This window comes from Halichoerus grypus, chromosome 12, assembly GCF_964656455.1.
Source record: "Halichoerus grypus chromosome 12, mHalGry1.hap1.1, whole genome shotgun sequence".
NCBI classification, from domain to species: domain Eukaryota; kingdom Metazoa; phylum Chordata; class Mammalia; order Carnivora; family Phocidae; genus Halichoerus; species Halichoerus grypus.
In genome coordinates this window covers 100,344,331-100,353,916 of record NC_135723.1, presented here as the reverse complement: position 1 = coordinate 100,353,916, position 9,586 = coordinate 100,344,331, and the positions used below count along the sequence as shown (strand labels likewise).

The window sequence follows — 9,586 nt, the reverse complement described above, 5'->3', positions numbered from 1 at the left end:
CAATTTCCTGGAACCCCCGCCCCCCATGACTCAAGTGGGGGACACAAAAGAGCAGGAAGCTGCCATCCAGGGCCTCCACCCCCACCCTGTCATCCAGTGACGCATGCTTCCCTGGGGGTGGTAGGTCAGCAGATAGACCCAGCAGTCAGTGCTGAGCAGGGACTGCCCACTGGGAAGATCCTGGAGCCCTAGCAAGAGCATGAGGCTAGGGAAACTACAATTCCCAGAGTGCAGATGGTGCACACCAGCTCTCTTCACGTACCTTGGGCAGTCATGCAAACTGGGGTTTGTAGTTCTAAGCCATTGGGGGGCTTGAGAAAGTCCATGAGCAGGGGCATCTGGGTCTGCAGGGGTCTGAGCCTCGTGGATTTGAGACCACAGAGACTAAGAGAAACTGTGGGCAATAAACGGAAGTTGAGAGACTGGGATAGGCAGAGACTGGGAGAGGCAGACAGGCAGACAAACAAACACGTAGATTTGTGTTGGCTGGACTCCTTTGAAAAGCAGTGGAGGATAAGATTGGGGTGGGCCTGGGTGGGAGCCGGGCAGGCGGATCAGCCGGAAGGAACAGGCTGTGCTGCGAGCTCTGGGGTCATACCAAGAAGTTAGGGTCGGCCAGTTTGGAGGGAGGAGGACGAGGGGACCTTGTAACCATGGAGAGGCCTGAGCTCCTGGACACCTGGAGAGCTTTGCTGCCCCTCTCTCACAAAGGGGCAGGTGGGAGTCAGAAGCACAAGGCCTATGCTCAGTCCAGACCTGTCCCTAGGGCCCCGGAGCCTGAGGCTCCACCCCACTCACCCCCCTTTCCCAGCAAGGCAGGAGGCGGATCCAGGCCCCTACCTCTCAGACATTTTCACCAGACCCCATTTCTGGTTCCCATTCAGCCACTACCTAAAATGCACATGACCGGGAAGGACTCTGCCTACACTGCAGGTAATGGAGCAGTGGCTGGCCTCCTCAGGGACAAGGTGACAATACGCATCAGATGCTGAGTCCTCCTGAGCAGTTGCCTGCACCATTTACCAAAGCCACTCCCGGTGGTCTCCTGACCTTGGGACCTCCCCTCCCCTCTGTGCTTCCCACTGCTGCTAGAATCATCTCAAAAGCAGGGCTTACCTCTTGCCCTGGCCCTCCCTGAAACCTTCCACCCAAGGCCAAAGCCCAGCACCACCCTGGCCCAGCCCTCGATTTCCCAAGTATGCTGCTCACACCTTCTGTTCTGGACAAAGGGGCTTCCTCATGGATCCCCAGACAGTTTTCAGGCCCTTGCCTGTTGCTGTCCCTCGATCTCACCCTTTGCCCTCTGACTAAAGAGAATCTTTCTTCCTCTTCCTCATGGCTCAGCCCTGGCAGCTCTGGAGGTAACCTGCCCAGGTCTCCCTTCCAGAGAGAACCTGCTACAGGAACTTCCTGCCTTCGGAATCTGCCCAGGGCTCAAGGCCACATGCTCCCCTGGGAGCTTCCCTGAGCCGTGGGGGGGTCTGTGGGCTCGCCAGTTCTGCCCAGCCGGCACTCCTCTGTGGCCAGTCTTGATGCGGAGCCCTGTTGGCCTGGCAGAGAGCTTCTCAGAGCTCACTGTGCTCCGAGCCTCTTCTTCGCTGATTCTTCTTCCTTCTCTCCTTCCATAAATATCAGACCTGCCTCCCCATTATCTTTCGCAGACACGACCCCCAATCAATCCCTTATGAGATGTCCAAGATGGGGCACTTTCTGGCCACAGGGAGATCGGGGACAGTTCCACACAGCACTGGTGGCTGTATTGATGTTGATCTGGGCCAAGGGAGCCATGGCAGAGGTTTTAGGAAGAGGAGAAAGAGTCAAAGGAGAGACAGAAAGGCTTTGTCTGGGAAGGTTTTCTTCTCCCACTTTTCCTAGGGCTGTGGCTGGCATTGGCCCCAGTGTCCTAACTTCCATCGAGGGACTGTAGCCTTCCCAAATCTTCCAGATGGGGAGATGGGGCCTTTCTCTTTCCTCCCCAGGGCCCTGCCCAGTCTTGTCTCTCTCCACCTTGCTCTTTGTCTGTCATCCCTACTAGGGCATTAAGGCTTATGCGGCTCAGTGGCCCACTGCTCTTATTAGCAACCGCACTTTGAAGAGTAATTTCTGAAAAGACAAAAGTTTCAAGACCCACAGACTTGAAGTTCCACTGAGAGGCAAGCAATTTTAGCTTTGAATTGTGGGATTTTGAGCTGGAAGGTCTTTGGGAGCCCAGCCCCTGGGTCTCAGGGATTGGCTGTGTTCTTTGCCATTGGGAAGGCTGGTCCAGACCCCACCCCCATCTACCTTGGTCAGTGCAGGTGACAGACTCTTTTGTGGGTAAGTAGCCAGGCCCATGGCTCCTCCTTTAGAAGGAGGTAAATCTTGTTCCTGTCTTCCCTTCAAAGCAGAGCCCTGGGCAGGGCTTGAGATGGGATGCCCTGACCTTGGGGGAGGGAAGGCTCTGGCCTTGAAGGGGGTGCGTGGGGCTGTGGGGGCTGTGGAGGGTGGCGGGTGACGGGAGCGGAAGGCCCTGACTCTTTATAGCCCAGCCCGGAGTTGTTCAGTGTGAGCTGGAAGTGCCCCACCCTCCCCACTATGAGCAGCTTCCTTCCTGCCTGCTGGCAAGGCCTGGGTGGGGAGCTGAGGGAAAAGGAGGCAAGGGAAGGGGGGGAAGCCAGCAGAGGGAGGGGAGCAGCCCTGCTTTAGTTTAGGAGCCTCCGTCTGATGTAACTCATGCTGTGCTGGGAGGTTGGGTTGGGAGCTGAGAGGTTTGCCCAGCTTCCCGATTGCAAGGTGGAACTGGATATTTCGGGAAGGGCTTTGGGCAGGGTCTGGGGTATTTAGGACTCAGGGAGTGGGAGATGTTGCCTTTCTAAAAGGGGCTCCTGAGCGGGCACTGGGGAGCCATCATGCAGCCCCAAACCTTCTTGAGGAAGCCACATGAGGGCAGCAGAGAGCTGAAGAGAAGAGGTTGGAGCAAAGGCCTGGGCTCAGGCGTCCCTAGACAATGATACCCAGAATGAGCAAGGGCCCAGCGGCACGTGCCTCTGGGCCCAGCTGGGGTGGGGGTCCACATTAATCCTCTGGGACCCTGAAGTGGTTCATTTGCATAAGCCTGGAGGTCCTGATGATGACTCTGGGACCAGCCCATTCCAGGAGAACAGGGGTATCTTCTCTTGGGAAACCTCCCTGCTTCTGCACGGATCATACCAGGTAGGGTGAATCGAAGGCACAGGGAGTGATGTTCAGCACAGCCGGAGGCGTGAGCATCAGGGGCCATGGCTCCTGAGGGAGGAGGCAGTTGCAGCCGCTGCTGGGGAGTTGTGGGAAAGAGTGCAGGGGCCTCACTCTGGAGCTTGTAACTGCCGCCCCTGTCCCCCAGGTGGGCTCCCAAGGGCACGCTGACCCTTTTCTGGATACTCTTCTGTCTCCTGGCTTTCAGATTGGTAGGAAAGTGAGGGGGCAGAGAGACCTCTGAGAATCTTAAGACCTTGCCCTGAGTGACCCGTGACTATCAGCCTTTGGGGACTCCTGGGGAGTTTGCACTAACTTCCTGAGAGAGACCTGGGTATCTCCAGGCCTTGATTCTCCTGGAGGTTTAGACTCTTCCTGCTGAGCCAGAGCCCTGAGCAGATTTTGTGCCCATGCCTGTGTGTGTGTATCTGTTTGTAAGTAGGAACATGTGTGAGTGTGTATGGATGTGTGTGAATGTGTGTATATATGAGTGAATATGTATGTGTATGTGTGCATATGTGTAAGCACACATATCACACATATGTATGTGCCCTTGGGCAGTGTTTCCTGGAGCTCCCTCCTTGACCTGCCTCCTCTTCTAGTTCCTGTCCCTTCAAAGCTAATTTAGAGGGGTGCCTGGGTGGCTCAGTCGTTAAGCGTCTGCCTTCGGCTCAGGTCATGATCCCAGGGTCCTGGGATCGAGCCCCACATTGGGCTCTCCGCTCAGCGGGGAGCCTGCTTCTCCCTCTCCCACTCCCCCTGCTTGTGTTCCCTCTCTCGCTGTGTTTCTCTCTGTCAAATAAATAAAATCTTTTAAAAAAAAAAAAAAGCTAATTTAGACTGAGAACATCAGGATGGATATGAATGTTTTCACATCCATGGGGACTTGAAATTGCCCTTTGTTCCTGGGATCCAGAGTGAAAATGGGGAGTTTTTAGGGTCAAGCTGAGGTCTCCTGAATGATGATCATGGGGGCCCCTGATGTAGGCAGTGGAGGCTCCTCAAAGAAGGCCACAGTTGTCAGGGATCAGTGTGACAGGCCTGCCCCCGTTCCCCCTCCGGCCTCCCCTCTTTTCTCCTCCAGCCCTTCAGCCTGGCCCAGTTTCCTGGTGTGGTTGCTGTGGTGCTGGGTCTCTTGGGAACTGGGCCTTTGAGCATCAAGTGTGCCCAGCCTGGTAATTCCATAGCAACCGTCATGAGGACTGGCTGGGCAGAACCCCTTCCGCCTGCTTCTCAGGTGCCCTGGGGAGGGACCGGGCCCTCTCTCTAACCCAGGGGGAGAGGAGAAGCCTATAGATAGATCCTCTAGATTGATTTGTGAAATACAGAGACCCTGATCCCAAACCCTGATAGACCTTTAGCCATTGTGTTGTCTTCCTGCCCTCCCAATTGGATTATAAACCCCTTGACTCCCAGTGACCAGCAAACTAGATGTTCCTGGTACATTTGCTGTTGATGATGATGTGGGCCTTTCTTGGGGTTCCCATTCTGTTCTCTGGCTTCCGAAATTCCAGCCTAGGCTGCCGTAGGAACTGGCCAACCTCAGTGCCTAGAGGAGCCTGATTTAGCTGCTGTTCTGCCTCGTGCATCCAGAAGAGGGAGCGCCTGAGCTCTTTCTTTTTCAGGGGAGAAAAATTGAATCCTCTCTTCTTGGACATTCTGGGCCCCTGCACATAATCTGCTTCTGCTATCACCTTCACACCCTCACCAGCTCTGTCTTCCTACAAGAAGGCCTCAGTCTGGACTGCTATCATCCAGAGGGACAGAGATGAGGTGTCCTGGCCACTCAGCCAAATTTTCCCTAAATCCTGCTTTATAAAGCCGTCCCTTCCCTTCCAGGCTTAAAATTATCTCTTCCTACTCTGAAGTCAAAGCATTTATGGTTTGCACCACTTCTTGCCACTTGGGATCTAGGACCATGTGACATCTCTTGTTGGCTGCCATTCATTGTATTTAGCCCCTGCAATACATTATCTATTCACATGTGAGCACTTTTTCTTCCCAACTAAGTGCGAACTTTTCAAGGTCCAGAGGCTGGATTATATGTCCTTATTTCTCTAGGCCTCTCTTACAGCATGGGACACATACAGAGTGATGGATAATCATTTGTGAGTAGATTGGGAAGATGGTGGAGTGGAAGACCTGGTTGGACCTGAGTTCTCTTTTCTGGTCCTTCATGTTGGTTGATGATTCATGGGGTGGGATAGCTACCCTTCAAGATGTGGAGCTAGTTTGGGGTTAGCATTCCCATGCTCATCCTCCCTCCCAAGCTGGGGGAGGCTCTGAATTCTGCCTGATGAGTTTAGCAGAATGAACAGGGAATAGTTCTGGAGAGCTGACATAGCTACCTCTGTATCTAGAATTCTCTGGGTCTTGTATCTTTTCTCTCTCTCTCTCTCTCATACATACACCTTGAAATCCTGGTTTCTTTTTCTTTTTTTTTTTAAAAAAGATTTTATTTATTTATTTGAGAGAGAACTAGCATAGGGGAGAGGCAGAGCAAGAGGGAGAAGCAGGCTCTGAGCAGGGAGCCCGATGTGGGGCTCGATCCAGGACCCTGAGATCATGACCTGAGCTGAAGGTGGATGCTTAACCAACTGAGCCACCCAGGCACCCCTAATTCCTGATTTCTTTCAACTCTTGTTATATGTGGTATATAATCCCTGACCTGGTCTGGTGTGTGGGGTGGGAAATCACTTAACTAAGAATTAGGAGAGCTGCTTCTTGTGCAGCTCTGTTTCTAACCACTGGCACAAACTTGAGGAAGGATCTGCACTGCTCTGAATCTGTTTTCTCATCTAAAATATGAAAGTGCTCCCTTCGGGCTCTAATATTTCATAAAGCAACACAAACCCCCAAGGAAAAGCCAAGGAATTTCAAATGTAAAGTTCAGGGGAGGATTCATATTTTTTCCTTGATGACTTGGGTGGGGGTGAGGGATTAAGGCACTTTTGGGGCATAGGGAAGTGAGACCTGAGGCTTTGTAGCACCAATTGGCAAAACCAGCTCTTGCTTCACCGTATGCTGCCTCCTGGAGCTACTGTCCAGTTACAGATGCATTTTCATGGTTTGAGGTGACTGTATAATTCACTGTGTCGGGAGGAGGGCCCCTCTCTCTTGCTCACCTGAGCTGCCCTCCCTGGTTTCCTGCCGAGCCTGGCATGGAAGGCTTTCAGCACCTTGGACAGAGACAGCCTCCCGCCCTGCTGGACCTGAGCAGCCAAGAGAGCTTGGGATCTCCTGCCAGGCCAGCTTCCCTGGCAGGGTGGCACCAAAGCGTGATTTGCTCCTTAATATTTTTTAGTCTGTCAGAACACCCAAAAATAACTCCCTAGTCTATGTCAAACAGTGCACTGGTTTTGCAAGCTCTGAGGGCATTATTTAAGAACAACAACAACAACAACAACTATATCTTAGAACAGTGTCAGGTCCATAGTAGGTGCTTAGTAAATAATTATTTCAAAGGAACACATGCAAATTCAGCCTCTAGGAAGTACCCTAGTTCTGCCTTTATAATCAGGTTCTCTCTCCCCATCAGTGCCTCCTATATCGTAATTCTGGAACTTCTACTACTCACTAAGTTCTGGAGCCTCACCGAAGCCCCTGCTTGTGTCTGAGGAGGCCGAGCTCCATCCTTAAATCATCCTTAGGGACAGATGGCTGTTAAGTTCCCAAGCAGAGGAAATTTAAACTGACCTCCCTTCTTTGTCGTTTGGGGGTAAATAGATCGGTGGGAAGACTCCACATCTGACTCCCGTTGGGATTTTGCTTAATGAAAATATTCACGCCCTTCTTCTGTGTCCAAGAAAACCCTGCCCATCCAGGAGGACCCAGCCTTCCCAGGAAGCCCTCCTGGCTGCCCTAACCCACTCAGAGCCCTCCGTCCTCTGAACTCCCCTGAACCTATTATCAGCAGCACAATGTCACACCAGATTGTTTTCATAACATTCATGCTCATTAGTTCTCCCCAGTTAAATGATGAACTCCTTGCAGGTGGAGTCTGTACCATATGTCTGTTTGTTTTTTTTTTTTTTTTTTTTTTTTTTTTTTTAGATTTTATTTATTTATTTGACAGAGAGAGAGAGAGCGAGAGCAGGAACACAAGCAGGGGGAGTGGGAGAGGGAGAAGCAGGCTTCCCGCCGAACAGGGAGCCCGATGTGGGACTCGATCCCAGGACCCTGGGATCATGACCTGAGCCGAAGGCAGACGCTTAACGACTGAGCCACCCAGGTGCCCCTGTCTGTTTGTTTTCAGGAGACCCTGTGGTGATGAGCACACAGCAGGCTTCAGTGGGAGACTGATGGGTCTGAGGGTGTTCTCACCTACACTTATGGGTCCCCCACTCCACTTATTTTTGGTCTGAAATAAATACGTAGGATGGACCAGGGTGCTAGCTGTGGAGTAATCATTGGCCTCAAGGTCACCTGGATTAGAGGGCAGAGGCAGGAGTTGGAGATGGAGGTGGAGATGGGTACTGAGGGAAAATGAATGGGTGGGGAATGTGGTTGTGTAGAATTAAGGGAATCATTCACTGTTGGGGCTGGAAGGGATCTCAGAGATCACCTTTTTTGGTCTTCTCATTTTACAGGTAAGGAAAGTGAGATTTAGTGATCCTCCTAAAGTTACACAACAAACAGGCCCCTTTCCATCACCTCTGACCTGGTTCAAGTTTTTGACATCCCTCTCCTGGACTACTGCATATCTCGCTGTGGCAGATTATATTTTTCCAAGATGGTCATGCCAATAGATACCATTGCACTTGTTTTTCTCATGTCAGTGACACTCCTCCATTGAGAAGTGGGGGTCTTTGGACCTCTCTTTGCATCTGATGGGCCATGATTATGGCAGATGTTATTTTCTGTGACTTTTGAGGCTACGTTGTTAAAGGTGGTACAACTGTTGCCTGGACCTCTCTTGGGACACTTGCCCTTCAACCCAGCCACCATGCTGGGAGGAAGTGAGGCCAGCCACAAGAAAAGTCCTAGCGGATAGCTCGCATCAACCACCAAACGTGAGCGAATGAGCTTTTCAGTCCTGATATGAGTGGCAGAGACACAAATGGTCCTGGTTGAACGTACCCAAACGACAGGGACATGGGCAAAATAAATACTGTCATCGATTTAAGTCACTGGGGTTTGGGACGGCTCTTATGCAGCAATAAGTAATTGAAACACCTCATTTTTTGCCTCAGTTTCTCCAAGCTAATATGCACATTTCATTCATTCAGCAGACCTTTACTAGATACTGACTCTGTGCTAGGATCTATGCAAAGACGAATATGATTTCTGTATTCGTGGACAGTATGTTTCGGCTTCCACCACTGTTCCTATACACACACGGTAAAATCCATACTCCCCAGTGCTCTATTAATGCTCTAGCCTATCGCTCCAGTGGCACCACACCAGACTGCTCTGTCCCCAGACCTGATCTTCATTCTCCAGTCCCGATGCCTTTGCTCATTGTTTTCCCCCTTCCTCCTGCCGTGCTTCTGCCCTGTCCCATCTTGACGTTCAGAGACCTGCTCTGAAATCTCCCTTTGCAGGGCCTTCCCAGACTCTTCCAGTTGAAAGTAAATGACACATCCTTGTAATAACCCCACAGCACTTCACACAGGCTACACCATGTCTTTCTGTTCTCCGCCTTTCTCAAGCCTTAGTAGACTGTGAATCCCCAGAGGAAGGATCCTGGCTTATCTCTTCTATTCCCACCCCCCATGGGGTCTGGCACACAGGGACCGGCACACAGGAAGCCCCCAGTAAACGTATATTGATGTCACTGGTAGAAGAACCGGAATTAGAAGTCAGGTCTCCTGAATCCTAGTGTCCAGCACCTTACTTGCTGCTTTTGACATCACCACGGCAGGGTGATGTCACCAACAGTGGGTAGCAGGTTGCCAGGAGACCTTGATTATGGGCTGGGGGTTGACAGGATTGCTGCAGGGGGGCCTGCAGATGGCAGTGAGTGCAGGGAGCTCTGGCTCCTGGCTAGGGGTCTGAGGGGGGTTGCCCTCCCTCCTCTGTCCCTCCCTTCCCTTCCTTCCTTGCTTTCAGCATGCCCTGAGTCCCCACTTCTGGGGGCACAACATGCTGCTGCTTTGATCTTACTTTCCTCCAACCCCAGTTCATAGCCGAAAACATCCCCCTTCTCAGTACTTAGTTGCACAGAAAAGTAAGGCCTCCCCTATGTATCCTAAGCTTCCCCTTGCATGGCAAGGGATGGTACTGTGTTCTACCTCCCCGGGGGTTCTGAGGAACCATTCCGCTGTAAGATGTCTTCACTGCGCCCATCTGACTGGAACTGTTTCCCAGTCCCCTGTGATTGTCACTTGCTCTCCTGGGCCCTCTTTTGGCTGTGTCTTCCCTGGCCTGCTCC

General features: G+C 51.9%; 1 protein-coding gene across 2 annotated transcripts in view; it reads left to right on the top strand.

Annotated features, from left to right (window-relative positions):
* The window catches only part of KCNH2 (potassium voltage-gated channel subfamily H member 2), a 62,990-nt gene that overhangs the window by 17,701 nt on the left and 35,703 nt on the right, over nt 1-9,586 (top strand). The window lies entirely within an intron of this gene.